The following is a 27,709-nucleotide window of genomic DNA, read 5'->3' as shown; positions in this document are numbered from 1 at the left end:
CTGGTCCACTGGGTGCGCAGAACAGTACAAGGTGGGGCGGTGAGAGGAGGTGATGAGGGTGGGAAGAATAGGGAGAGCACGGTGATAGCAGGGGTGACGATCATGATGGTGATGAGGGGGCTGACAAGGAGGAAGGGGCGAGGGCTCAGGGTGGGTGCTCTAGGGCAGGTAGGAGAAGAGGCCTTTTTGTTTTGGAGAGAGCAGACATTTCAAAATCAAACCTTTGGAGTAAGGCGGCGTGGAGGAGGGGATATCTTAGCAACCTCAGCAGACTGAGGTGGAGGCATTGAATGTCCCACTGGCCTCCCTTCAGTCCCACCCCAGGTGGTCCTGTGTGGCACTGGCTCCGGGAAGCAGAGTAGGCTGAAGAGCTGCCGAGCCAGAGCAGTACGTGATAAATGATGAAGGTTTCATCAGCCAAGCATAGTTTATACCAAGACAGAAACGAAGCCCCGAAGTGAGGCTTCAGTAAAAATAGAATGCAAGTCACAAAGTAGTTTTAAATTTTCTGGTAGCCATGTTAAAGAGGTAAAAGAAACAGGTGAAAATATTTTAACAGCCTCTTTCATCCAAAATATTATCCGAAATATTATCATTTCAATAGCTAACACAAAGAAAATAATGATTAATGAAATATTTTACATTTTTTAAAATAACAAGGCTTCTAAATCCATTATGGATATTACAGCCACAGCACATCTCATTGTGGGCTAGCTGTGTTTCAAGTGCTTGGTGACTCCTTGTGGCTCGTGGCTACTGTGTGGTGGACAACGCAGGTTTATATCTTCCTTTTTCAAGTGGATGTGGCCAAACTCTTGGGGTGCCATTTCCCACAAGTGTCACTTTTTGGAAATCATCAGAGCATTTTGCAGTCTAAATATTCTCTTTCCCAATATTCCTCTTTCTTGGTTCTTTCAAATGGGCTTTGATACTGCCCACCCCTTGCTGGAAACTGTGAAGAACTGCAGAATTACCAAAACTCTTCTCTCCTTTCCTCCTTCCTATACAGCCTCTCTTCTGGAGCTAGGACAGGGTAGCTCCCTTAAGAGTTTGTGTGTGTGTGTGTGTGTGTGTGTGTGTGTGTGTGTGTGTTGGCAGAGGGGTGGCTGGGAAAATAAGGAACAGGGGAAAGACAGTGCTTGAGGAAACTTCCCATATATACATGAGTACCAAAAGAAAGAAAGGTTTTTTGAAAGGCTTTGGGAACTATATTGCTCCTATATTAGAGAAGCCCGTTAGAGATGTGACCCAATTAATTGCCTATCATGTGCCCAGAGGACAGGTTGCATTCCCCCTGCTTCAGAGGATGGGAGTGGGGTGGAGGAGTAGAGACGCTTTCTCAGGGTCAAAAAAAAAAAAAGAATCAGACAGAGGCAACGGACCCAGACATCCCACAATCCAGCTCAGAGCAGAATCCTGGAGCCCTACCTTTCGGAGGATTTAAAGTGTCTGAGTTTTCACACTGTACAGTGAAACCCTGGTCTTGGAGGGGTGTGCGTTCTTACCAGGGAAGGCATCTTCCGCACTTGGCCCTGGCCCTGCCAGCTCCACAGCCCCACCCAGCGCCTGGATCAGGAAGGACACCTCAGGAGAGTAAGCGGCCCTTCTTTTCCTTGCTCTGGAGCATGAGCTGTTCACAGCCTCAGAGCTTGTCACAGCATTCCCAGTAAACAATATATCCCTTCTGCAGGCCAATTACATAAGCACTCTAATAAAGGCCCAGGCAAGCGCTGTGGAAGCACTGGGTCAGGGCTATTAAATCTGATGGCTTCATTCATTAGAGAGCCTCCCATGTGCCAGGGACTGTGCCAAGCTCTTTGCCTTCATTATTTTATTTAATCCCCATGGGCTCATGAGTTGGGCATCCTTATTTCACAAAGGCAGAAACTGAGACTTGGAGAATGTAGCAACTTCCCAGATACATGGCTATTTCGTGACAGGGTGAAGATTTGGGGCAGGTCCAAAGGATTCCAAGCTGGTGCTTTCTACTAGGGAGAGGGAGCCAAGGAAGTTTTGAAAAGAGGTGATGTTTTGGCCAAGTCTTAACAGCAGGTAGAATTTTGGAAGGTAGGGAAAGTGGGAATGGGAAGTCGAGGCTGAAGGAGCAGCCTGAACAAGTACAGGAAGGCTGGACACTGGGAGCGGCTGGTGTGGAAGTGGCAAGCCACTCAATTTGCAGCAGCTTTTTAAAAAAAAATTAATAAACTTAATTTTTTTAGAGCAGTTTTTCGTTCACAGCAAAATTGAGCAGAAAGTAAGGAGATTTCCCATATACTTTCTGCCCCCCACCATGCATAACTTCCCCCATTATCAACATCCCCCAGCACAGTGGAATATTTGTTATAATTGAGGAACCCACATTGATGCTTTACCCATAGTCCATAGTTTACCCTAGGGTTCATGCTTGGTGTTGAACATTCTATGGGGTTGGACAAAGGTATAATGACATGTATCCATCATTATAGTATCATACAGAGTATTTCACTGCCCTGAAAGTCCTCTGTGCTCATCTATTCATCCCTTTCCACCCTGGCAACCACTGATTCTTTTACTGTCTCCATAGTTTTGCCTTTTCCAGAATATCTCCATGTAGTTGGAATCATACAATAGGCAGCCTTTCCAGATTGGCTTCTTTCACTCAATAATATGCACTTAGTGTTCCTCCATGTCTTCTCATGCCTTGGTAGCTCATTTCTCTTCAATACTGAGTAATATTCCATGGTCTGGATGTACCACAGTTAAATGATCTATTCACCTGCTGAAGGACATTTGGTTGTTTCCACGTTGGGTAATTATGAGTAAAGCTGCTATAAGCATCCATGTGCAGGTTTTTGTGTGGGCATACATTTTTAATTCATTTGGGTAAATACCAAGCAGTGTGATTGCTGGATCATATGGCAAGAGTATTTTTAGTTTTGTAAGAAACCACCACACAGTCTTCCAGAGAGGCTTGTATCATTTTGCACTCCCAGTAGCAATGAATGAGAGTTCCTGTTGCTCCACAGCCTTGCTGGCATTTAGTTTTTGTGCATGTTTTGGATTTGGGTCACTTAAATAGGTATATAGTGATAGTTTTAATTTGTAATTCCCTAATGACATATGCTGTTGATCATCTTTTCATATCCTTACTTGCCATCTGAACATCTTCTTCTTTTTTTTTTGAACATCTTCTTTAGTGCAGAGTCCATTCAGATCTTTGCCCATTTTTTAATTGGGTTGTTTGTTCTTTTATTGTTGAATTTTAGGTGTTATTTATATATTTTGGATAAAAATCCTTTATTAGACATGTCTTTGCAGATATTTTCTCCTATTCTATAGCTTGTCTTCTCATTCTCTTCACACAGGACATTTAAAAATACAGATTCCCAGGCTCTTCTCCAGACCAACTTCCTCCAGGAGTGGAACCAGAAACCCTGAACTAAAAAAGTTCCCCAAGAGATTCCATGCAGGAAGTTCCCAGCAATGGAAACCACTGAAAGTAGAGTTGGGGAGGTATCGGCAGTAATATAGGAGATTAGGCTATAAGGTAGATCTTTTTTTTGTAAGGCCCAATAAACATTTTACGCTAAATCTTATAGGCAATGGAAAGCCACTGAGGATTGTGAGGTGAAACCATGGTTAACCAACCTTTGTTTTAGGAAGCACATTCTAGTGATCATGTATAGGAAGTATTGGGGATTTTGGATGCCTTAGACCAGTTAGGAAGTAAAATATTCCAGGTGACAGCCAGTGAGTTCTTCAACTGGACTGGGGCAATGATGGAGAAATGCATTTCATTCAGTTCAACTCACAAGTATTTCTTTAATATGTTTTCTGGGCTGAGCACTGTACTAGGTTCTGAGGATTCTGAGATGAAATAAGATAGATGTTGTCCCCTCAAGGAACTCACAACCTAACAAGGTTCATCAAAATTAATTCAGTTGAGAATAAAAGGAACTGGTATGTAGACAGTGTTATGTATGGAGTGAATTATGTCCCCCCTAACTTCACATGTTGAAACTAATTCTCTGTGTAACTATATCTGGAGATGGGGGCTAAAGGAGGAAAGTAAATTAAATGAGGTCATAAGGATAGGGTACCCTAATAAGAAGAGGAAGAGACACCAGAGATCTCTCTCTCTCTGTGAGGGCACAGGGGGAAGGTGCCATCTGCAAGCCAAGAAGTAAGGTCTGGCCGGAAGCTAATCCCGGTGGCACCTCATCATGGACTTCTAGCCTCCAAAACTGTGAGAAAATGTCTGTTGTTTAGGCCACCTAGTGTGCAGTATGAGCTTGAGTAGACTAATACAGACAAGTCTTAAATTTTTATTCATAGGGTGATACAGACAGGATTCAGTTAGGCTACGGATCACACATACCTAGAGCTCACAGGAGACAACCTGGACTAGTGTAAGCTGTATCCTAAAGACAAATCAAGTGCAGAGAGAGTGAGAAGGAGGCCTGGAACCGAGAATTAGGAACTCCACCATGTAAGAGTGCTGACAAGGGTGGGTAGGAAGCCTGTCTGATCATCACGTGCATGTGTTGGTGAATTGCATAACTGTGTGCCTCTCTCCATCCTCTTCTTCATCCTCAGAAGGATGTTGGAAGAGAGACTGCAGAACATCTGAAGTGAATTCTACAGACTTCATTTCTACTCTCTCCCTTCTGTACTCACTGAGAGAGCCAATGTTAAATATGGAACTTAAAGAATTTGATGTATTGTTGATTCATTTGTTGATTAATTATTTGCTAGCTTGTGTCATCTGTTGGTTTCTCTTGTTACTATTCTTTAAAAGTTTTATGTATTGGTGCTCTGTTTTCTTCAATTAGAATGGAAGCTCCTTGGAGACAGGAGCTGTAACTTGAACTTCTTTGCTTCTGTTTTTTATCCTTAGCTCTAGACACAGCTGAGCTCCAAGTGGATGCAGGACAAGTATTTGCTTTGAATGACTGTAGAAGGATGGTTACACTTAGATAATCATTTCTTAAGCTTTTACAAATTACAAAATAGTCAAAGCAAGATATGTTTATTTAAAATTACAATGGGCACTTGAAAGCATCAAAAGTCTATTAGTAGAAATCACAGTAGTATTTTAAAAGACTCCAAAAAAAGTAACAGGTCATGGCAACGGATCTCCTGCGTCAGGAAAGAGTTGGGCACTGAAGTAAATTTCAGAAAATGAGGGGTGTGACAAGTGTTAATCAGTGATGCATGGTTGCTGCCTGCAGTACTATTTACGGTCACTGACACCTCTCTGATGGGGTTAAGTATTTACGTTCAGCCTGATTCTCCACTCTTACTCTGGAGGCTACAGCAACTCACTGTGAGCCTTGGGAAAGGCAGAAACCCTCCCTCCAGGGGTCCACCGCAGGGGCAAATGGACCTCCCCTCCCCCTCCTGTATCTGAAGAGGGCTTCCCTCTGAGAGTTTATGGCAGCGTGACCTCCAGCCTGCGGGTTGGAGAATCTGGCTGCTTCTGTACTACATAAAAAGGGCAAGTGCATTCATTATTATTATATTATTATACAATGTATAATATATAATAGCGATTATGCTGTCAGCAGCCAGAGTCTCTGACCACAGATCAGAGGCTGGGGTGACATAAATCCACCTAGTGAAGTCTTTGGAGGTTCTATGTGAAGGTGAGAGGGTTCAACTCTGTAATGGGGGCTGTGAGTGAAGAGTTTCTTCCACAAGCAACTTTGGAGGTTGAATTTGGGGGAACTGGGAAGATCCAGACAAACAGCATTTAGTGTAACTGGGATGTAATGCAAAAAAGGTCTCCATTGCCTCCTCTGAGCCATGGAATGCTAATAGCTCTCATCCTTGGCATGCTGGAGGCAGACAAGGAGTGACCCAGAGGCCTGGAAAGAGCAGAGGGGCAGCCTTCAATTCCTTGGGTCAGATTCTTTGCTGCAAACCTTGCCTGCTTGGGTTTCACTTTCAGCTTTCCGTGCTTACATCAGAGTCTTTGTCTGGGCTTTGTCCAGGCCCCCTGCCTGGTCTGGGGTCAGAGGATCAATCGCTGCCTGGCTGTGGCTGAAATGGCTCCTCTATGGGGAACAAGGAGCAGATTTCAACAGGGAAGAAGGGGTTCTCTTGTCCCTTTATGCAAAGGGCCATGTGCTAAGTCAAGGAAGCAAGGCAGCTTGCATCTGTGGGTGGCTCGGTGCCTACACCTGGCACTTAGTAGGGCTGTAATCTTTGCCAAATGAAAGGAGGTGCATGTATAACCACACATGCTGGCGTGGTCTTCCCCTTAGAAGGCGCTTGGCGGTATTTTCTCCCTGAAGTAGATGAAGCCAACTGGGCAGGCCCAGGCTGACACAGCCCAGCTGGTCTCTCCCTTTATATTACAGCACCGGACCCCCAGAACTCTGACTTTTTAGAATGAGAATAGCAGTGGCTTAGAACAGGCTTCTCTGGCATTTGCAAAGAGGTGATTTACTGACAAAGCCCCTACACCCTTTTATCTCCTTATGCCCCACCCCATTACCCAGTCTCCCCCTCTGTGAAGCAAACGCCCCAGGAAGCCCACAGCAGAAAAAGCTCTTGAGAATAGGAATAACTAACCAGAGTGTCATCTGAGCACCTTTTCTGGGGCCAGGGTAATGAGAATTATTCAAATGCAATCATAAAAATGAGGCCAGCAGGCAGGAATGGGGTGGGGGTGGGGGGAGGCATGGTGGTGGATTTCTTGCCAGTTTTAAGTTTCGTAATTTCTGGGGAGTTCTCTGGGGGTGCACAGAAAATTTCATCTCATCTCCACGCCCTCAGCACAGGACGTCTTGAAACTGCCTCGGTTGTTTGCTGAGGAGGACTTGGCGCGTGGACGGGCACAGGATTCCCGAGTTCCTTGGGGGTCCGCTGCGTTCCTGCCTAAGAGGCAGCTAACCTCCGGCTCCGAGGCTTTCTCTCCTGCGCGGTGGCGCCTCCCCGCCAGCAGGATCAGGACGCGCCGGGCGTCTCAGCAGAGCCTCCAGTAGAGGGAGACACTCCAGCTGCTGCTCCGACTTGGAAGCGGCCGGGGCCGGGAGTAGGGCGGGGGGTGGGGGAGAAAGGGGGAGTGGGGAGAGGGGAGGTGTGAGAAGGGGGGGGCTCCGGGGGGCGGGTCCCTGGGCCGCTGACGTCCCGAGCAGTGCCGGGAAGTATAGGCTGTGTTGTCACGCCGGTGTCAGTCTGATGAAGATTGGCATCAGGTAAGCTGTCATTCATTTCCATGTCAGAGACGCTTTTGCAGGCGGCGGCGGCGCGGCGCGGCGGCGGCTGCTGCTGCTGCGGGCGGCTGCCTCAGAGCGCGTGTGTTTTATTCCAGTCCCCAAGCCAGAGTATTATTCATTGCGACAGGGCAAGGAGGAGAGAGGGAGAGAGGGAGGCAGCAGGGAGGAGAGAGAGGGAGGCAGCAGGGAGGAGGGAGGCAGGGAGCAGGGAGGGACGGCGGCAGCGTGCAGAGAGAAGCTGGGGAAGCGCCGGGAGAGCGCGGAGCCAAGCAGCGAGAGCGGCGGCCAGGCCGGGAGGGAGGCGGCCGGAGCCGCGCGGCCCGCCTTGTCCCGGCCGGGCCAGCGCGGAGCCCCGCCGCCGCCGCCGCCTCGCCCCGTTCGGGCCGGTGGCCGGGCGCGCGTTGTCGCGGGTGCGAAGAGCGGGGCTGCGGACTCGGACTGACGGCCGCAGGCCCAGACTCCGTAGCGGGCGGGCGGGGAGCGGCGCGCCGGGAGCGCCGGGGACCCGAGGGCAGGGACTCCGCGCGCGGGCTGGAGCCGGGGTGCAGGCGGCTCGGGGCTGGGGGGGTGGGGGGGCTCCGCAGGCGAGGCTGAGAACCGCGGGTCTGCTCCACGCTCGCTTTTCCCCGGCTTCGGGCGCCCTTCGGGCCGGCGCTGACTCGGCGCCGCCCGCCTGGAGCTGCCTTCGAGCGGCCGGGAGCCGGAGCAGCCCCGGACTGGGGCCGAGTGAGCGGGGTCAAGGAGCCGCGGGCTGCGTCCCTCCAGGCCTGGGGCTTTGCAGGAGGACCGGCGGGGACAGCGGAACACGAGCTCCGGGGCAGGGAAGCCGCATCCCAGGAGCCAAGCTCGGGGACCCTCGCTCCGGGAGGAGCGATTTGTGGGGTTACCGGCTTTCCGCGGGTTGTGGGGAGTCTTTGGCGAGGAGGGGGAAGGCGTAGGGGCCCATTGCTAGGTTTGGGACTGGGAGCCCTCCTGGATCGAGAACTAGGGCTTGAGTTCGTAAAAGGGGGGACGGAAAGCGCCCAAGAGCAGAGAGTTGAGGGGGCATGGGGTAGGGTCTCGAGTCCGCCGCGCAAAGTTCGCGTTTCTTTCTGGTTAGGCGAGCCGGGCTCTCCCGACTCCCGGACCCGAGGAAGAAACGAACGAAGAAGGCCGCCCTTTTCGGGGCTCTTTGCCGGAGAGCCCGAGGTTCTTGCGCGGTGGGGAGACCCGGGCTAGGAATGGGGGTGGGTGGTGGTTGGGCGTGAATTAGGGCTGAATTAGGGCTGGGCTTCAGGGCCAGGCTGGAGTTTAGGTTATAGGTTCCAGGCTGTTTTCAGGGCAGCTGATAGTTTAGGAATCGAATCTACACCCCGGCCAAAGCAGGGGGCTGCGGGTCCGTGGTTACATCTGAGGCTGGAATCGGAGGAACGGGTGGCGTTTTAGGATTTAGCTGCGGAATCACTGCTTTTTATTGGGTTTGAGGCTATCGGAATTTGGGGAGGGGCGCGCGCGCGCTGGTGCCCACACTCTGTGGGTGGAAAAGCGACTAGGTAGGCGATGAAAGTAGTTGCTCAGAGCCATGGCAGGCGAGCCCCGATTTGCTGCTGCTAGTCTCCCAAAGCGGATCTGGAGCGGAGGACCCGACGCGCGCGGCACCAGGTCCTAGGAGAAAGATTCCGGGAAGCGGACCAGTCTAAGGGACGTTCTGGGGAAGCGACAGGGCCGCCTCGGAGGGGTCGGAGGGGATCCGAGGACCGACCCGGGCGGTTCGGCAGGCTCCGGGAGCCACTTGGGGGTGTGCAGGCGCAGCGTGGCGAAGCGGGTACGGGTGGCCAGCAGGGGCCGCGGCCTGCGCGTGGGGCGCCAGCAGAGGTGCCGCATCGCGCCCAGGGAGCCCAGGCTGCGGCCCAGGGCAGGGCCGGCTCCAACGCGGTCGCCCGGACTGGAGCCTCCTGCGCTTGTCTTGACCCCCAGGGGCTGCCTGTGCTTTCCCCGCCCGGCCAGGCCCGGGAGCCCGCACACCGGGTGGCGGGTGCGGTGCTCTGCTTGGAAAGGGGGTAGCTCGGGGGCCCCTTTCTCACCCCACTTGTTCCGGGACTTCACCAGCGTGTTGACTTTTCGGCTTTCAAGTGCTCTCCAACTGGTGGAAGCGAAAAGCTTCGCATTTCAGGCAGATTTAGGTGATTCCCCCCGCCTCTCAAATCTGAGAAAATGATGGTGTTTCAAACGCAAGCTCTATCTCACGCCAAGCCCTAGCCCCCAGCCCTCCTGTTTACCCTGCCATTCTGGCATTCCTTAGGCCTTAGGACCTTGAAGGAAGGGAGGGAGGGGGTCTCCTATCTCTGGACTGGTGATCTCCCGCTAAAGCTGCACCCCCCACCAAGGCTCAGGGCCTAGCTAGGTGGATAACGGGGGCTGGGGAAGTGAAGTCCCGAACCGGCAGAGAGGCTGCCCCTAGGACCAGCTTGGGGAGCTGAGTGTGTTGGGGGGTGTACGGGAGGGAGATTGGAAATTTGCTTCTTGAAACCTTGAGCCCACCCTCCCAGCCCTCCGCACCCCTCGCGCCGCAAGCCCGGGCAGCCAGACGGCGCTTCCCGACGCAGAAGACTCTCGACCCACGAGCGGCGCGGTGGCCTGGGGCTCGGCGACCGCCCTGCGGCGGAGCTCCAAGGCTGTTGTTTTGCAGGCTTGGAATTTGTGCGCTCTCTCTCCCGCCGCGAGCCTGAGGGCGGGAGGGAGCCGTGACCCCACGGAGACTCCCCAGTCACCGCCTCCCCTTTGTGAGCGCGAAAGGCATGAAAGCCGAGAGAAAGAGAAGCTGCCCAGAATAAGGGGCAGGGGGTTACCGGAGGGAGATGGGCCTGGCCACCGCTCACAGTAAAATACCTCGTGCAAATTGCACTGAAGTGTACCCAACTTGAGACTGGCTGTTTTATGATCCTTTCTGGGAGTTTACTGCTCTCTGCTTTTAAGTCTATAGATTGCTTTAAGTTAATGAAAGTGCTGCTTTCAAAAGGGGCTTTTATTGTGAGGCTGTGCAAAGTCAGTACCTCCCCTTTACTCCTCCAAAATGGGCCTGCTTAAAAGGAGGGAGCCTCCTGGAGTTCTCACATGGACAGAGCTGGGGGGAGCATGCCATGTGACATGAGGATTAATAAAAATCAATGTCCAAGTAATCCAGAAAGCCGAGTTTACTTCTTTTCCAGTCCAGTGTAATCCGTACATGCCTAGCTTGCCTTTCGGACTTCAGTGAGTCTGACTTCAAGTGCTGCTTGGTGCCTCCCTCTTACACCTCCTCTTAACATTGCTTTATTAGTCCTGACCCTGTTCAATTAAACTCAAACTGGATTTCAGGATTTCCACTGGCTGCCAATTCAAACTGCAACTAAAATATTTACTTGGGAACTGGAGGAGGGGCTTTGCCTTGTGTTTAGTAAGATAGATGTGTTAAAATGTCAGGGAGAAAGGCTCAGAATCTTGAGAAGAAACGTGGAAGGCTGTTTTTCAGTGCTTTCTCCTTTTTCAATCTCTTTGGCACAAAAGGTGAGATGACAAGGTTTTTGACTAGGGTCTAACACAGAAACTGCAGTGGGCTGGGCTGTGGCTTTGACCGCATGTCATAACCATTTAAACTGTGGTTAGTTGTTCAAAGCTCAAAGCTTCTCCAAGCTGGGTTTCATTAACTCTACACCAGTTGCCTGGAAGTTCAGTAGCAATAAATTGTATAAACACATTTGAAGTAAGTTAGTGATGAAATAAGGAGAATTACTGTCTTGTGAGGGGACAATCCTGAATTCATGGAGTTCTGGCTTAACTGGAAACATACCTCTTCTCCCTTGGCCTTGATGTTTATGGGTGCACCAGAGTGTGTGTTAAATTTCTTTCTGCCATGTCCATCTTCAACCTGGGGCTGTAACTCATTAGGGACCAAGGATGCCTAGAAAGCAAAAAGGCTGGGTTTTAACAGGGTCTCTATTAGCCTGGTTTACAAACCCAACCCAACCCACCAACCTGACTTCCTTGAATGCAATGTGCCACATGAATGGCAGCAGAGAAGGCCAAAGTGGATTTTTAAATGTTAGTGGCTTAATAATATCGTGTTGTTAGCAGTTGAATTTGTTTTTTTTAAAGAACAATGTATAAATTTTATAGGCTTTCAACATGTTGCAAAAGTTCCTTGCTATATATTTAGTGTTCCTCCTCCCCTTCTGAAATTCTATCTCCAATTTCAGACGTTTGTTCCTGATTTATTTAATCTGGAGCACATTTTCTAAATTAGTTAGAGGAAGGTGAGAAACGCTGGTATGTTTTCCTTTTTCCTCTGCTGTGTGGCACAGGGACTGTGATGCTGTAAGATATATATAAATGTGTGATGCAATTGCTAGAGGTGACGGCATGTGAAGCGAAAGTGTCTGGATCAAACAACATGCAGATCAGAGTATGGCAAGGGAGAAAGTGATGCCATGGAGGCAAAGCAGAGGATGTATATGGCAAGTGAAATCATCGTGAGCCACCATTAGCCTTGCTTCTAGCCAACACACCATGCTTTGTATAAAACACTTCACATGAGATCTGTGACTTATCGAAGCTTGAATTATGTTAAGCAGCAGAATTAAGAGGGAGGAGCTGCACTGGCTGGGTTCTGTCCAGGCTGCATGGCCAGGCTTGTTACAATGGGGATCTGCTAATTTAATTAAATCTGATACCTGGTGGGAAAGGGAGGAAGGAGATAATCAAGGTTGGCAGGTCAGCATGCTGAGGTATGTTTAAGCTGAAGTTTGGGGGTATGGCTACATGACTCCCGTGCATGGCTCTTTAGCTTCCAGATCTCAGTTTCTTCATCTGTAAAGTGGAATGTATCATATGAAGTCCTCATTAGGCTATGAGGAGTGAATCCTGCATGAATCCTGCACTGGTGCACTCTGAATAATAAAGGGAATGGGAGAGAGAAGGCGTCTGGGCAGCCAAGTCACACTCTTCAGTGTGTTTTCTTTCCCTGCCTGGCTCCAGAGCCTTCTCCCACAGCTCTCAGGGGTCCTTAGACTTGGGGGGCTGAACTCCTGCCTTTCTTTACATCCTAGAGTTTGAAAACTCTGCTGTGATTCCAAAATTCCTCCTGCTTTTTATCACGAGGGTCTAAAGTTAAGGCTGAATTGAGGGAACTAGAATGCTTATTTCCAGTGGTGCTATCCAGCATCAGATGAACACAGAATCTGACTTACCAGAAATTCAGCCCCTTCTTTTTATGCCTGTGGAAAGATGAGGCCTGAGCCTGGACCTGCACGGGACATCGTGTCAGGATGGGGGCATGGGCGCAGGTCCAGAGCTTGCTGCAGCTTGAACCTCACTTAGCAGCCTCCATGCTGGCATATCAGCAGATTCTGGGCTAGAAAGCCCAAGGAGTTATGCCCCGCACTTAAACAAAATTGTATATGCCCTTGGAGACTCCTTCTGTCCCTGAGCTGATTTTTCAAATCTAACCCTGACCCCGGGAGATGTGGCTTCAGTGAAACGCTTGTCTTTAATTCTCCCTCATCTGTGGGGACTTCTCAGAGTAATTCCTCCCTCCCTCCCCCGACACCCCCCAAAAAAACCTTCTCCAGCAGTCATGGGCAACATCTTAGTCTCCATTCTGATTGGAGGTGACAGCCAGAAGGGGCAACAGTTTTCCTAAGAGAATGCATGAGAGTTGGAAGACATAGTCCTTCCCTCAGAGCTCAGCTTTTCCTGGTTCCAGATCCCCCAGCAGTGAGGGAGACCCAAGCCCTTGGGCAGCTCAGCTCAGCTCCGGAAGAGCTCGCTGCAAACGTGTTGTCTTCAGGGGAATCTGCTGTTCGGCTTGGGTGCCTCACTGCAGGCCCTGCCTGCCTGGGTTTCTAATTACAAGAAGGATGTCTCTGCTAAGACCTATCTCACTAAAAACATATCCCTGTGTGTAATAAGAAACCCTAAACCAGGCAGGATATTTTAAAACCGAAGCAATGAAGATTAGATTAAGTCTCCACCAAACAGCTTCGTTCTTGTATTATTTTTGGCTGGAATGTGGAGAAAAGCAGCTGGCCTTGGGGCCCGGAGCAGACTTGAGGGTACGGATGGGGCTGCAGTGGGTGGTGTAACTGTTAGTTTCTCTGCTTAATAGGAATGTGGCCAATTTCAGTACAGCTTTGTCAAGGTAGTGGAGGTGCCAGTGGGGTTGAGGGAGCCTGGAGCGGGGAGGGCCCAGATCCAGCTGGGCCAGAGAGGGGCCCCAGGATCAGCAGGCCTCAGAGCACTGACAGCACTTTGAACTTCCCACCTCCTGAGGATCTAGTGCTTTGTATTCAGTTTTCCTCCTGCTCCAATTCCATGCCTAGTAAACCCACTCCTCCTTCATGTGGCCTTTGGAGAAAACTTAATATAATGGGTAGTTTTCTGGGTGGAGAAATTGGGTGCTATTCCTGGAAATCACAAGTCCTTGTTCTGTCCTGCTGGGGAGAGGCAGCATGCTATTTATTCATTCCTTTGTTCCTTTACTCGCTCACATTTATAGTGTCTCCTGTGTGCCTGGCACAGTTCCAGGCATTGAGGACATGACAGCAAAAGCAAATGGAAGAAACACATGTAACCACAGAGTCCCTGCCCTCAGGGATCTTGCTGACTCCGTGGAGGTGTGCACAGAGCAGGGGCTTGGCCTCAGGTAAAACAGCACCAAGATCCTAGCTCCTGGCTCCTAATTGAGTGAATTTAGCCGTTACCTAACATTTTTGATCTGGTTTCCCCACCTGTAAAGTGGGTAATAAAAGTACAAAGCTCAAAGGGTGGTGGTCAGAGCAGCCTGACACAGTGTGTGGGACACAGGAGAGAGTCAGTCAGGTTTCATGACCTCTCCTCTTCATTTTGGCCTGAAGATCCAGTTGGTGGATTTCCCAGCTTCGCCTTCCCCTTCATTTTGCTTCCCCGAGAAATGCCTGGGCCTTTCACAGGTCACAGGTACCATCAACAAGTGTGGACCAAATAGCCGGTCACACTGTCGCTTGGGCTGGTCGCGGTGTGCAGACCCAGCAGGGGCTGTGGTAGAAATAGATAGACGGATGCTGTCCCCAGGGAGCACGCGGTTTGGGGAGTGGACAGACTCCCCACACAAACATATAAGATATGCCGTGAAGGTACACTGAGGTGATATGAAAAAGGCACGAATCCATTTTTAACCAAAGGAGGCAGAAGTGGGGGAGCTATGCCGCCAGCAGTGAGAGCAGAGCGGGGTGAGCAGGGCCTGCTTCTCAGAGGAGGTGAGCTCTCTGCAGTGGTAGTGCAGGGGTGGGCGGAGGTCTGACCCGGTGGGGCTGGAGGGGAGGGCTGAGGCACAAGACTCTCCAGTCAAGGTGTGCATGGGGGCTGCGGGGGGGTACCTGAGCGAGGGTGGAGAGCCCCCTCTGAGGGTATCAGGGACCAGGGGGGCCACCACTGCCTCAGGAGTGCCTCCTCAGCCTCCTCCTTGGGGACTGGCTCTTTGGTACTTCGCGGGGTTTCCGAGAGGACTTTTCTGTTGACTTCTCAATGGGTAGAACTCAGACTAGTGATTTAGTGCAAGCCAACTAACCCCATTCCTGACTACAGCACAACTCTCTTACCTAGTGTCCCTGCTTTTCCCAAGCCAAGAGAGCAGAGATTGAGGCCCACATCTGGCCCTCTTGGGAGCCACGAAGCTGACCCCTGTCAGAGTGGTTGGAATGGTGGAGAATACAGGGGTTTAGACTGGGAGTCAAAGGATGGTAGTAGATTGAGCTCTAGACTTGGCTGCTGACTGGCTGTGGGACCTTCGACAAGTGACTGACCTTCCCTGGATGTCAGATTCCTCATCTACCCAATGAGGAGCTTGAACTTGCTCTCAGAGGTCCCCTTCAGCTCAGAGGTCCATGACTCTGTGTTTCCTCCCAACTGGGTTGCTTTGTGACGAGGCAATCATTGAAACCACCACCACCAGCAAGCATCATGACAACACACAGCCACAGGTACGGATGCAAGGGCTTGACCCCTGGGTGTCCTTGTGTTGTGTAGGGTCTCAAGACAGTAGAGGAGTTGGCTTTGACTTGCCAGATGGACTTTCTGCACTAAATGGATGTGTCCTAGCAATAGGGGTTACCTCCATGAGGACAGTATTCTCGACCTGAAGACTCACTAGCCTCTTCATAAAAAGCAACATTTGCTTCTTTTGTTGAAATAGTGTGGGTTTGAGAGAAGGAACATAGGTTTCGGAGTCAGATTCTGGATTCTGATCCTGGTTCCCCCATTACCAAGTTGTGTGTCCTTGGACAAATCACTTAACCTCTCTGAGCCTTGGTTTGATTAGCTATATAGTCAGGATAATAGTAACACAAAGCACATAGGAGTTTGTGGAAACTCTAGAATATATGAAAGTGCTAGGCATGTGGTAAGCTCATGGTGGTGGTAGTTTTCTTTCCTAATTAAACACATTCTCATAAGCTCTCCTGTTGATCCTCTTAACTTTGTGAAGCAGGTGACATGCGTATTGTTATGTCATTTTACAAATGAGAGGACCTGGGACTCAGAGAGTGGCTAAAGTGGCGGGTCCAGGAAGGGAATGGGGCTGTGGCTGTGTCTGCCTGCTCACGGGGGAACACATGAATTAGGGTGGCCCATCTCTACCTTCTACAAGACAGGCCTTTCTTTAGTCTTTAGGAGACAAAGCAAGTGCCTCGCTGGGCTCTGGGGGCCTCTTTGCCCTGAGCTCCACCTAGTCCTCTTTTGAGAATTCCTTTAAAGGAACCAGCTAAACCACCCAACCCCCATCACCCATATGCTTGGCAAATGTAGGGGAGGGCTACCAGCCGTTATGGAAACTAAAACCAAGAAGAAGCTCATTTTTTTTTACTTCCACCATGTGTTCCATTATAGCTGGGCTGAGCTGGCCAACACAAATACGTAGAGGTAGATTTTGGGGCAGGGGGGTGTCATAGTGGTAGTGTCGGTGGCAGCCTTTCTGCCTCCACCTGCCAGCACAAGCTGTTGGCTGTCTGGGGGCCCCAGGTGAAGAGAATGCCCTTAGGGCTCACCCCTGTTGTCATTCGCCTTGCATCCGACGGGCACCATGGGACATTCAGCCCGCTAGTGGGGAGGCCTGCTAACTCTGATTAGTTGTAGGGTAGGCATAGTCCCCCCCCACCGATTCCAGGGTAGACCAGTGGGCAGCAGGTCCCAGCCCCAGAGGATCCTCTCACTGTCCTCACCCCGACAGTCCACTGTCACTGCTTACTACTTTGCTCCGAGGCCTGAGCTAAACCTTGGGAGTACAGATTATTCCTGCCCTGTCCTAGGTGAGTCCACGCTCTGTGTGGACTGTGAGTTCTAGTTTCAGGTCAGAGTCAGAGAGAAGCCCAGAGATATTCCAGGTGGGTATACCCAGGGCCCCGTGGTGACAGGTGCTTGTTCTCACCCCTGAGCCCTCCCTGGTGATCCATCCGTCCATCAGCAAGCTGGCCTGGGCCCACTATTTAATGAATGCCCAGCAGTGTGCTGTGTGGGAGCAGGGGCCTTTTCCTATAGGAGCTACACCATCTTACTGGGGACCCCGAAGGAATGCCCATCAAACTGAAAATGAGCTGTGTGACCTTTGACACATCTCTTGACTTCTCCCGCTCGTAGCATCCTCATTTTATACAATGAGGAGATTAGATGGGAACATCTTCAAAGCCCTTCTGAAGTCTACTAGTCTATAACTCTGTGCTATCCATGCTAAAGTGTGTGGTCCAGCCCACTGCTACCATGAGTCTGGAAAAGGTGATGGGACACCAAGGGACATCAAAACCACAGACAAAAGGACCCAACTCTGGTTAGACGAGAAGGCGAGGAAGATGTAACAACAGCTGGGCCCCACTTACGTGGCTGGAGAGCTCTTTCTGCATCCTCCAGGCTCCAGGAGGGTCATGGGGACAGGAATCAAGCAGGAGAGCCAGGTGGCATGGGAACTCAAGTCTGCTGCTCTCCTATGGCCCGTGTAGAAGTGATAATTTTGCCCCCTGCCTCGGCCCCTCTCCTGCCACGCCACTCCCAGCTCTGGGAGGAGAGAGCCAGACTCGCAGTGGGGCAGCATTCCTCACATATGAGTATGACCTGGACGTAAGCCAAGGAGCTCTGGATTCCCCCAGCCTCCCCCGGAGGCTGTGCCCAGGGAGGTGACTTGTTCTTTGCACAGGCATGACTCTCCTTGGGAAGGCATCCCATTCCTTAGAGCCTCCTAGTGGCAGTGAGATGGGGACTGCTACCTCCCGTTGGTTTCCAGATTGTCGGAAAGCCCCGTTCCAAGCTGGACATCTGGTCTCCTGGAATGCTTCTCAAAGTCATTTCCCCTGGACTTGGAAGAGACGGGTGGAAGGAGAACTCTGTTCCTAGTCTGTCCTTTGGGGAGTGTCCTTAGCTGCTGTCAGGGAAGAGGGGAACTTCCTTGGCATTCTTTTTGCACAGAGTCCTGCTGCTGGTGTCCCTGCTTTAGCTGGTGGAACCGGACTCCTCCAGGGAGGGAGGAGAAAGCTGCCACAGCCAGCTTGTAAGTCAAGGGAGGAGAAGGATTTGTCCTGAGCCCTGTGACTTCTGGGGAGCTGTGCCAGGCCCCAGAGGCCTGGGGGTTCCTTTACTATGCCCTGGGCCCTGTGCTAAGAGCTCTCACCTCTTCATTCCATTTAGTCATCACCATGGGGCTCAGAAACCAAGTGAGGTCAGAGCAGGTAAGAGAACCTGCCCCAGGTCACACCGCCGGCTCTTTGTCTTTTTTGCATCAGTGATCTTTCTTAGCTGAGCTTGCTGCCTGTTCTAGGTTCCTGTATGTTTAGGGGGAAGGTACTGGATTCCTTGCTTTCTTCTTTCTCCATCTCTGCCCACCCCAGGCCCCACACTCCACTGCATACGTAACTCAGTGTTAAGGTATACAGGGCTCTGGCCTGGGTTGGTTGTGGGTAATGAGACTGCGGTCTGGCAAGAAGGATGTCTGAGGAAGGCTGGTGTAGAACAAGCCAAAGGCTTGGGTTTGAGCCTCGACTCAGCCTTGTGCTCACTGTGTGACCTTACGAGCTGGCCCCCCTTTCTCATCAGTAAAATGGAGGTGATCGTGCCTGCTGTCAGGGCTGCGGAGAGGCCCCAAAGAGATAGTGCATGTGGATATGACATGCAAGCTATGTAAACATAAGTGAAAATACCTACCAGTGCCTCCCACGCAACATGTGGGGCAGAGAATCAGTTGGCACAGGCTCTGTTTCTTATTAGTTTAAAACAAAGCGTGCACGTGAAAACACACTCCTTGCATACTCACACAGCGATGATAACTGTGTTTAAATGATTAAAAGCTGGCAGGATGGGCTGCCACGACTGTTCCACGGCTGGGGCATGAATGGTTCCCTCCGATGGCCTTTCAGATTTGGGGGAGAGTTAGCAAACCCAAATTATGGGCCTACTACGTGCAGGTGGTTGCTCTTGGTTTTTCTCACTAGTATCTCCCACCTAATCCAGTGCAGAGGCCACCTGGGGCCCAGGCAGGGGGTGCGGGGTGAGGGTTGGCCCCTTTCAGCCTGAACCAGGCCCTGGGCTCCTCTCTACTGGTAACGTTCATTAGAGAGACATACACTGAGCACCTTCTCTGTGTAAAACCCTGCAGAGGTGCTGGGATGTGACCATGAACTAGACAGCAGGCTCTCTGCAAGTAGAATCCTCAGTCCGTGGGGGAGGTGGGCATTCAAGACCTGTAGGTAGGTAGTGAAACCACGATAGGGGCCATAGAGAAGTCCAGGGTGCCACAAGAGCACACATAGGGAGCATAGCCCATCCTGGGGTCTTGGAGGGCATCCTCAAGTTTTGTCCTTCAGATGAGGCCCTTTCCTGGGAGAGTTGGCCAACTGCTTCACCCTTGGGGCTCCTTTTCCGTCCCAGACAAGGGCAGGGCAAGGTGAGAGGAAGATGGCGGGCACCAGAAAATCCTGCCAGGGACTTTTGCTCTCACCTGAGTCTCCCATCCAGACTGTCTCACAGAGCCTAGTTGATACTGTTCCCAACCTTCCCTCCCCACGCCAACGTCCATCATACTCCCTGAGGGCATAGCTTGCAGGAAGAACCTTTAGAAAAAGCAGCCATCCCTTCCCCCTTCATATCCCATCTGGGGCTCCTGGTGATGTGATGTTTGCATTCACATCTTACTGAGTCTGATTTCTGGCAAGTCCTCACGGGCAGGGGTGGGCTGGGGGCAAGCTCACCCTGCTTCCTCAGCACCAGCTGGGAGGACGATGCGCAATGGAAAATCTGGCTCCTTCCTCTGGATGGGATGAAGCCAACTTCTTGACATTGTTTCCTTGGTGCAGTGGATACAGCCATGCCATCCTCTCAAAAACACTGGGGACAATCTAAGGATGTTTTGCGGTCTGGTACTTTGGAGGCCGCAGTGAGGAGAGAGGCAGGAGGAGGTGGCTAGAGAGATCAACGGACTGGAGTCACTAGGACTGGAAATCCAAAGTCACATGAATATGGAAAGAAAAAGATGCTTTCAGGGGAATAGCTGACAGTGCAGAATGAATCCTTGGCAAAGGGTGTATGCCTCGGGGTCAGATGCAGGGGTTAAATCCTTATGGGGATAAGAGCCACTGTTTGCAGAGGTTTAGACATAGCAAAGAGCTTGGGCTAGCCCCTGGCCTTTAGAAGGTACTCAGTATGCGTGAGTGCCTCCCTATCACTTCCTTCTCTCTCTGCAGAGTGTTGGACACACCCCTTCAGGAGGCAAGAGGGAGTGGGGTGCAGGAAGGCCAGGGTTTTTCTAGGGAGCACAGCTTGAATGGCCATCTGAGGGCACTGCAGGCTGGAAACACTGATGGCAGAACCTGGCGAGGGTCCCCAGGAAGCCTCTGGGTCTCCTGGAAGAGCCAGGACAGTACAGGTGATCTTGAGCAGGGCTGTGAAACAGGGAATCAGAAGGAAGGAAGAGAGGAAAAGAGAAAGGCATAAAAGGAAGAAGGAAGGGAGTAGACTAACATTTATGAAGTGTCTGCTTTGTGTTTGACATTGAGCTAGGTACTTTAGCATCCATCATTTAATTTCATAAATTTAGAAGCATAAAATCTTAAAGTTATGAAATCTCAGAACTGGAAAGGACATGGGACATCTGTTCCAGCCTCTGTATTTTATATATGGAGAAATTGAAGCTCAGAGAGGGGCGGAAACTTGCCTAAGGTCACACAGGAAATCAATAGCAGAGCTGGATTAGAAACTTTCCAAGCCAGGGCAGTTGTGCAGAGAAGAAAGAGCATAGGCCTTGGAATCAGAAAGACCAGGTTTAGCTATAGATATACTCACAGAACCTTCCTGAAACTGTGCTCTTAGCTGTGAGATGGCATAATAATTCTCAATTCTAGTGGGGCTATGAAAATGAAGGGATACGTCCTGTGTGAAGTGCATGGTGTGGTGTCAGGGGCTCAGTCATTTCCCCTTCCAGCTCTGCCCCCACCCAACCCAGCTGAGGGTGCCGGCCACACCCAAGGGCCCCTCAAAGAGCCCCAAGCCTGTTCCTGCTTGTGCCCCCAGGGTGCTCCATAAACAGAAGGCCTGGGGCACACATTTGCTCTTTTATCCAATTATTCATCAGGTATTTATTGGGTACCTTGGGGGTGTGCTGGGTAGGAAGGTGAGCAAAACGGGCATGGTCTCTATCCTGATAGAGTTGACATTCAGCTGGAGTAGAGAGGCACTAATTTAAAGAAATCATACAAATAAATATGAGCATTCAAGTGTAATGAGAGCTCTGATGGGAAGAACATGGAACTATGAAAGCATTTAAGAGGAAGATTTTATTTGGAGAAATCAGGGAAGCATTTCTGTCAGGAAGTGATGTTTGAGCTGAGACCTCAGGGGACGGTAGGACACAAGTGAAAAAAGGCAGAAGGAAAGAGCATTCCTGCCAGGGGAACAGCAGCTGTGGAGGCCCTGGGGAGAGGGTGATGTTGAGACATGGCAGGGGGTCAAGGACGATCACAGGGCTGCACGGTGGAAGAGCTTGGGAGAGAACACAGGGGTCTGACTGGGGAGCTGGCTGCACTTTCGGAAGGGGTGGAGAACCCAACCTGAGGTTCTGGAATGGAGACCAGGCTAAACCCTGGCTGGAGGCCTGGACAGAGAAACAGAGCTCTTCAAGCCCCCAGGTGAAAGTAAGAATAATAAGAATCCTCAATAGTCCATGGTGGCAAAGAGAGAGGTAAAAATGAACAAATGGATAAGGCATTTTGCCTTCATCATGTAAGTGAAGAGTATCGAATTCATTTATGTTAAAGCTTTAATGATTTAGATTCATAATTGAATAAAAGCCCCTGTCCTTATCGTGGCTGGGCCTCACCCTCCCCAGTTCAGCTCCTCTCACTTGCTTCCTGGCTCACTCCCCTCCCCACGCTGACCTCCAGACCTCCCCATGGCAACGGGAACATGGCAGGCACACTCCAACCACAGGACTTTTGCACTTGCTATTCCCTCTTTCCCTGGACGACTGCCTGGCTTGCTCCCTTGGTTTTCCCAGGTTCCCACTTTGATGTCATCCTCTCTGTGAGGCCTTCCCTGAAGGCCCTATCCATGTGAAATCCCTTTTCTTCTATTCCAGGCTCTCCTTCCCCCTTTTATTTTTCTCTACCAATGATCAAATTTTGCCTTTTTTCCACTACCATACTCCAAAACAGTGCTCACATCTAGTAAGAGCCCAGCAATGTTTGTGGAATGAATGAATGAACAAGGAGAGCAGGCTGCTTGTGAAATGATTTATTAGGTTCATTCAGAGATGCTTTTTGCCTTCCTCTGAGATTGACTCTTGGAGTGTCAGAATTGGCAAGAACTAAGTAACATTTAACACCTGAGTAAACAGAGGCCCAGAGTGGTTAAGAGGCTTGTGAAAGTTCACACAGCACAGAGCTAGGATGGGAACTGAGGCCTCTGGGATTCACTCTTTCTGCAAAGTTTTGGCTTTTCTGCATGACACAACTCCTGGGAAGGAGGGGTTTGCTCTGTGGGTCCCCAACTTCCTAGGGGCTTGGGATGGCCAGAGGGTTCTGGCTTCCTTGAATTCTGCTGCTGGGGCCTCATTTCCAGATCTCTGTTGCTGCCCCTCGTCTCGCTTGAGACATTTTGTGGCCGTCACTGGGCGCATTGGTAAAGGTAGCCATTGGCCACTGACAAGCAGACACTTCTTTCCCCCATTCCAGGCAGTAAAGTGAGGAACTGTCAGTCTTCTGGAAAGGCCAGTCTGAAGGAAAAGATCTTACAGCTCTGACTGGGTGTGATTCTGCCTGAATGAGGGAATGATACAAAGAAGTATCAGTTTCTGGTTCTGCATTCCAGGAACTTCTAGTCTAGCTGGGGAGACAAGGCTTCACTAACATCAATGTTAATATTAAAATCATGACAATAGCAAACATTTTTGAGTGTTCCATGTACCGGGCACTGTCTAAACTCTTTATGCCTCATGACTCATTTAATTCTCATAGCTGCTCTTTGCGGTGGACACCCTACCTCTTTCACATTGGAGTAACCTGGCACAGAGAAGTCACACTGCCTGTTCAAAGTTACACAGCTAGTGTGGGAGAGCCAGGATTTGAACCCAGGGGTCTCTCGCCACCGCTCTGCCTCTAATTCATTAAGTTAAATAATAAATAGCATAAGACAAGAATGCAAGCTACAGCGTGAGAGGTGCTGTGAGGCCAAGAGAGGAGGTTTCCCTGCAAGCTGGAATAGTCCTTGGTCACTACTGCTTCCTGGACCAGGTGCTGACTGAATTAGAACTGGATCTCTGGAGAGAGGCTTTGCGCGTCTGGCTTTCCATCCTCATGTGAACGGTGATTAGGAGTGTCCGGTGATGGATTTGTGGTGGGGGTGGTCCCCTCCTCCCGCAGTGCATACATTTGGAGGTGACAGACATACATGATGTCCCCAATCAGCCACCGAGTGAGGGTTTGGAGGAGGGCCTGGCACAGCCTAACCTCCCTCACCGTAGAAACAGCTCCCAGGAGATTGTATCATGGGGACTCTGCCTGGATTCCTGGGTAAGGAGCCCCTTGGGCAAGACCCTCAGGATCCAGGCTTCTTAAAGGCTTGGGGGACTTCTAAGGAGATCCTCTGAGTGATCTCCAAAATTGTGGCTGCTCTATCTGTAAAATGGACTAGTAATCCCCAGCTACGGGTTGTAATGAGCATCTGATGGGGGTGATATCTTGAAAGAATTCGGTCCAATTGGCTTCAGTCACCCAGTACCTCTTCTCCCCACGATGGAAGTCAGTGGAGGGCCTAGATGAAATGTAAAAGGCTTTGGCTTCAGATAGACCAGAGTTCAAATCCCATATCTGGTGTGTGCTATCAGGTTGACTTTGGCCAAACATCTTAACCCAAGTCTTTGTGTCTGCGTCCTCATTTGTAAAAATGGGGACTATAATAACTACATTACGGTGTTGTGTTGGGACTCAGATGGCCTAATGTATACAGAGCAGCTGGCACATGATAGATGTTACATATAATGGCTAAGCTGTCTGAGCCATTACTTTTGTTCCCAGTGTTAGGGATGGGATGGTGAGAAGTAACCACTTCCTTTTCCCTCAGAGAGGCTGGGCTGGGATAAGACCTCCACAGCTTCTCCAAGTCAGCTGCACCTGGCCTGTTCTGTGGCTGTGTCCTGGCCCGGCCGCAGCTCTGGAGAGGGGCCTGTAAAGGACCCTGGGTTTTTTTGTGGGGAGGGACATGGAGACAGGCAATCTTGTGTTGTCCCTGCCCTTGAGGCTGAGCTGATGGCCAGACTCCAGGGGCTTTCACTGGGCCTCTTCCCCTTTCCCAGACCTAGTTGATTTTCTGGAAAATAGGAAGTCTCATTGGAGTCAATGAAACTTGCAGGAGGTTGTTGAGGAGGCTCTGGTCTAACATCGCCTTTTCTCAGGTGAGGACCTGGAGGCCAGTAAGGTGCCTCGTCCGAAGCTTGACCAGTGGTTAGCACCCAGGCCCTCCCTACCCCAGGCCCAGAGGGCCTCCTGGCCTAGTAGGCTGCAGAATCCTTTAAGCTCCAAGCAACATGATACGTGGTGGCTCTAGCATACAACAAGTCTGCTTTCTGACAGTGCATTGGCTGCTTGGTGGATTAGTGGTGACAAATTAAATTGGCGACTTAAATTGTCGGTGATTATCTTAAATTCCTGGCCAGCTACCCTCTGCCACTGTAGCCTCCACCTGGGCCACCTCTCCTCAATGGAGGGTGAGCTGTGCTCATGGGACACTGACTCTTTTTTTGTTATTTAATTAACTTTACATTCACTCTTTTGAATGGTTAAATGAAAACAAGAAGGTAAATCCTATTTCCAAAGACATTCTAAAATTCACAGAAGGGGTGATCTCTTCAGATCAACTCTTTTCCTGATGAGCCACATTACAATTGACCTTAATGAGCTGGGGCGTCAGCAGATCTCATTCATTCAACAAACGGAGTGTTCATTCAGTGCCAGTAGGGCAGAGAACAGTTTCATCCGGAGCAGAGGACATCAATGGGCTATTACTTGGAGCTGAATGGGTTCTGTTTCCTGTGGGGTTTTCCTCTGTTGCCTGTGGATCTTCCATTTGCCCCAAGTATATTTGCTATTTATTTAGCACCCACTGTGTCCCAGCCACCGTGGAGGAAGACAAAAGATGATGAGTGGGGAGATAAGCAGGAAAACATGGAAAGTTAAATTATTCTGGAGGAGTCCCAGAGCAATACATGGGAGTGGTTCGTCACAGGAGATGTCACAGGACTGGGGGCTTCATTCCCGAATGAAACATACTACTAAAGTGAGGCTCTCGGGAAGGAGATATTGGGAGCGATTTCACGAAAGGGGTGAGTGTGCCAGCCTTGTGACATGCATTATGTCACAACAGCCTTGGACTGTGGGCATGACTATCCCCATTTTTACAAACGGCAAAGACCCAAGCCACACAGCTGATCAGTTTGGATCAGAACCCAGGCGCCTCTGCTTCTAAACTTTTTTCATTAGAAATCCTGTCTCCCATGAGCCAGGCCTTGAAGGTAGAATCAAATAGGCAGAGACAAGGAGCCCTCAACAAGGCTGTGTGTATAAGGCAGTGAGCAAAGACCCTGGGGCGTGGTGGAGCATTGTTGCAAAGCCTATGTGCATTCAAGGTGCAAAGAAATCTGGGTGTTTTTCTTTCGTTAGGCTCTCTAGTCAATTTAATTTTACATGGAAAATTAAATAATTACACCCTCTCTTTTCTACTGTCTTTTTTTGTGGTAAAATATATATAATATAAAATGTGCGATTTTAACCATTTTTAGGTGTAAAATTCGGTGACATTAATTAAATTCACAATATTGTACAATCACCACCATATCTGTTTCCAAAACTTTTCCATTACTCCAAACCCATTGAATGTACCTATTAAGCAGTAACTCCCCATTCTGCCCTTCCTTCAGCCCCTGGTAACTTTGAATTTACTTTCTGTCTCTAAATTTGCCCATCCATTTCAAGTAAGTGGAGTCATAGTATATTCGTCCTTCTGTGTCTGGCTATTTTATTTAACATAATGTTTTCAAGGTTCATCTGCACTGCAGCATATATATAAGAATTTCATCCCTTTTTATGGCTGAATAATTTTCATTGTATGTATATACCACATTTTGTTGATCCATTAATCTGTTAATGGACACTTGGGTTATTTCCACTTTTCAGCTATTGTGAATAATGCTGCATTAGTATCAGTTAGAGTCCCTATTTTCAGTTCTTTTGGGTATCACCTAGGAGTGGAATTGCTGAGTCAAATGATAACTCTGTTTAACTTTTTGAAGAATCACCAAACTGTTTTCTACAGAGGCTGTACCATTTTAAGTTCCTACCAGTAAAGCACAAGGGTTTCAATTTCTTGACAACTTTGTCAACACATGTTATTTTCTGTTTTTTGTTAGTTTGTTTATAGCCATTCTAGTAGGTATAAAGTGGTATCTCAGGGTCATTTTGATTTACATTTCCCTAATGGTTAATGATGCATTTTTCATGTCCTTATTGACCATTTGTATATTGTCTTTGGAGAAATGTTTATTCAGGTGCTTTGCCCATTTTTAATTTGAGTGTCCTTTTGTTGTGGAGTTGCAGAAGTTCTTTATGTATTCTGGATATCAAACTCTTATCAGATACATGATTTGCAAATATTTTCTACCATTCCACTGTCTTTTCACTTTCCTGATAACATCCTTTGATGGACAAAAATTTTTAATTTTAATGAAGTCCAATTTATATATTTTTCTTTGTTGTTTACACTTGTGGTGATATATCTAAAAATCATTGCCAAATCCAAAGTCATAAAGATTTATCCCTATGTTTGTTTTTTTGAAGAGTTTTATGGTTTTAACTCTTATATGTAGGTTGTTGATCCACTTTGAGTTACTTTTTTATGTGGTGTGAGGCAGAGGTCTAACTTCATTCTTTTGCATGTGGAAATCTGGTTCTCACGGCACCATTTGTTAAAGATATAATCTTTACCCATTGAATGGACTTGGCACCCTTGTCAAATCAATTAGCCACAGATGTATAGAGTTATTTCTGGACTCTTGATTCCATTGGTCTGTATGTTGATCCTTATGCTAATAGTGTACTTTTTGATTACTATAGTTTTGTAGTAAATTTTGAAGTTGGGAAGTGTGAGCTTTCCAACTTTGTTCTTTTTCAGGATTGTTTTGTCCAAATGAATTCTGGGCCCTTTGAAATTCCATATGTTTTGGATATTCCATATATTTGGATGTTTGGGCCCTTGCAATTCCATATGAATCTGAGGAAAAGGCTGTTGGAATTTTGATCAGGTTACTTTGGGTGATGTTGACATCTCAGGAATATTAAACCTTCCTATCCATGAATATGGGATGTCTTTCTATTTATTTAGGTCTTCTTTAATTTCTTTCAGCAACTTTTTTTTTTCAGTGTATTTACCTTTTTGGTTACATACACATTCCTAGGTATTTTATTCCTTTATTTGCTATTGTAAGTGGAACTGCTTTCTTAATTTCCTTTTCAAATTGTTTGTTGGTGGTGTATAGAAACACAACATTTTTGCATGTGATTATGTAGCCTACAACTTTGCTGGGTTTATTAGTTCTAATAGTTTTCTTGTGGATTTCTTGGGATATTCTATATATAGGATCATGTTATCTGCAAATGGAAATTGTTTTTTTTCTTCTTTTCCAATTTGGATGCCTTTTATTTCTTTTTCTTGCCTAGTTTCTTTGGCAACAACTTCTAGTCAATGTTAAATAGCACTGGTGAAAGAGGGCATCTTGTCTTATTCCTGATCCTAGGAAGAAAGCTTTCAGTATTTCTCCATTGAGTATGATGTTAGCTGTCTACTGCCCTTTGGAAAATGGGTCATTCCTAGGGTCTTGGATTTGGTGGAGATGGGGGCAACCATCTGCTTTATTACCTAACAAGTAAATTTCTTGTGAAGGAGAATGTCTTAGTCTGTTTAGGCTGCTATAACAAATTACTATAGACTGGGTAGCT

General features: G+C 49.0%; 1 protein-coding gene and 1 long non-coding RNA gene across 6 annotated transcripts in view; one reads left to right on the top strand and one right to left on the bottom strand.

The window, feature by feature from the left end:
• Positions 1-7,075: 7,075 nt before the first annotated feature.
• Positions 7,076-27,709, top strand: part of PKNOX2 (PBX/knotted 1 homeobox 2) — a 245,771-nt gene continuing 225,137 nt past the window's right edge. For 4 of the 5 annotated variants that reach the window (XM_073239542.1, XM_073239544.1, XM_073239543.1 and 1 more), the window contains exon 1: positions 7,076-7,181. The gene's annotated coding sequence lies outside the window, so the exon portion shown is untranslated. Of the gene's footprint in view, positions 7,182-7,438; positions 7,613-27,709 lie in introns of those variants that run through there. The other variant, XM_073239540.1, reaches the window with a different exon arrangement.
• Positions 7,779-19,516, bottom strand: LOC140850018 (uncharacterized). The gene is made up of 3 exons (XR_012132653.1): positions 17,063-19,516; positions 9,266-11,121; positions 7,779-8,846 (listed from the first exon to the last, which is right to left on the bottom strand). It is a non-coding gene; the product is annotated as an uncharacterized lncRNA (long non-coding RNA).

This window comes from Manis javanica, chromosome 6 (assembly GCF_040802235.1).
Source record: "Manis javanica isolate MJ-LG chromosome 6, MJ_LKY, whole genome shotgun sequence".
Classification (NCBI taxonomy): domain Eukaryota; kingdom Metazoa; phylum Chordata; class Mammalia; order Pholidota; family Manidae; genus Manis; species Manis javanica.
This window is presented reverse-complemented; position numbering and strand designations above follow the sequence as displayed.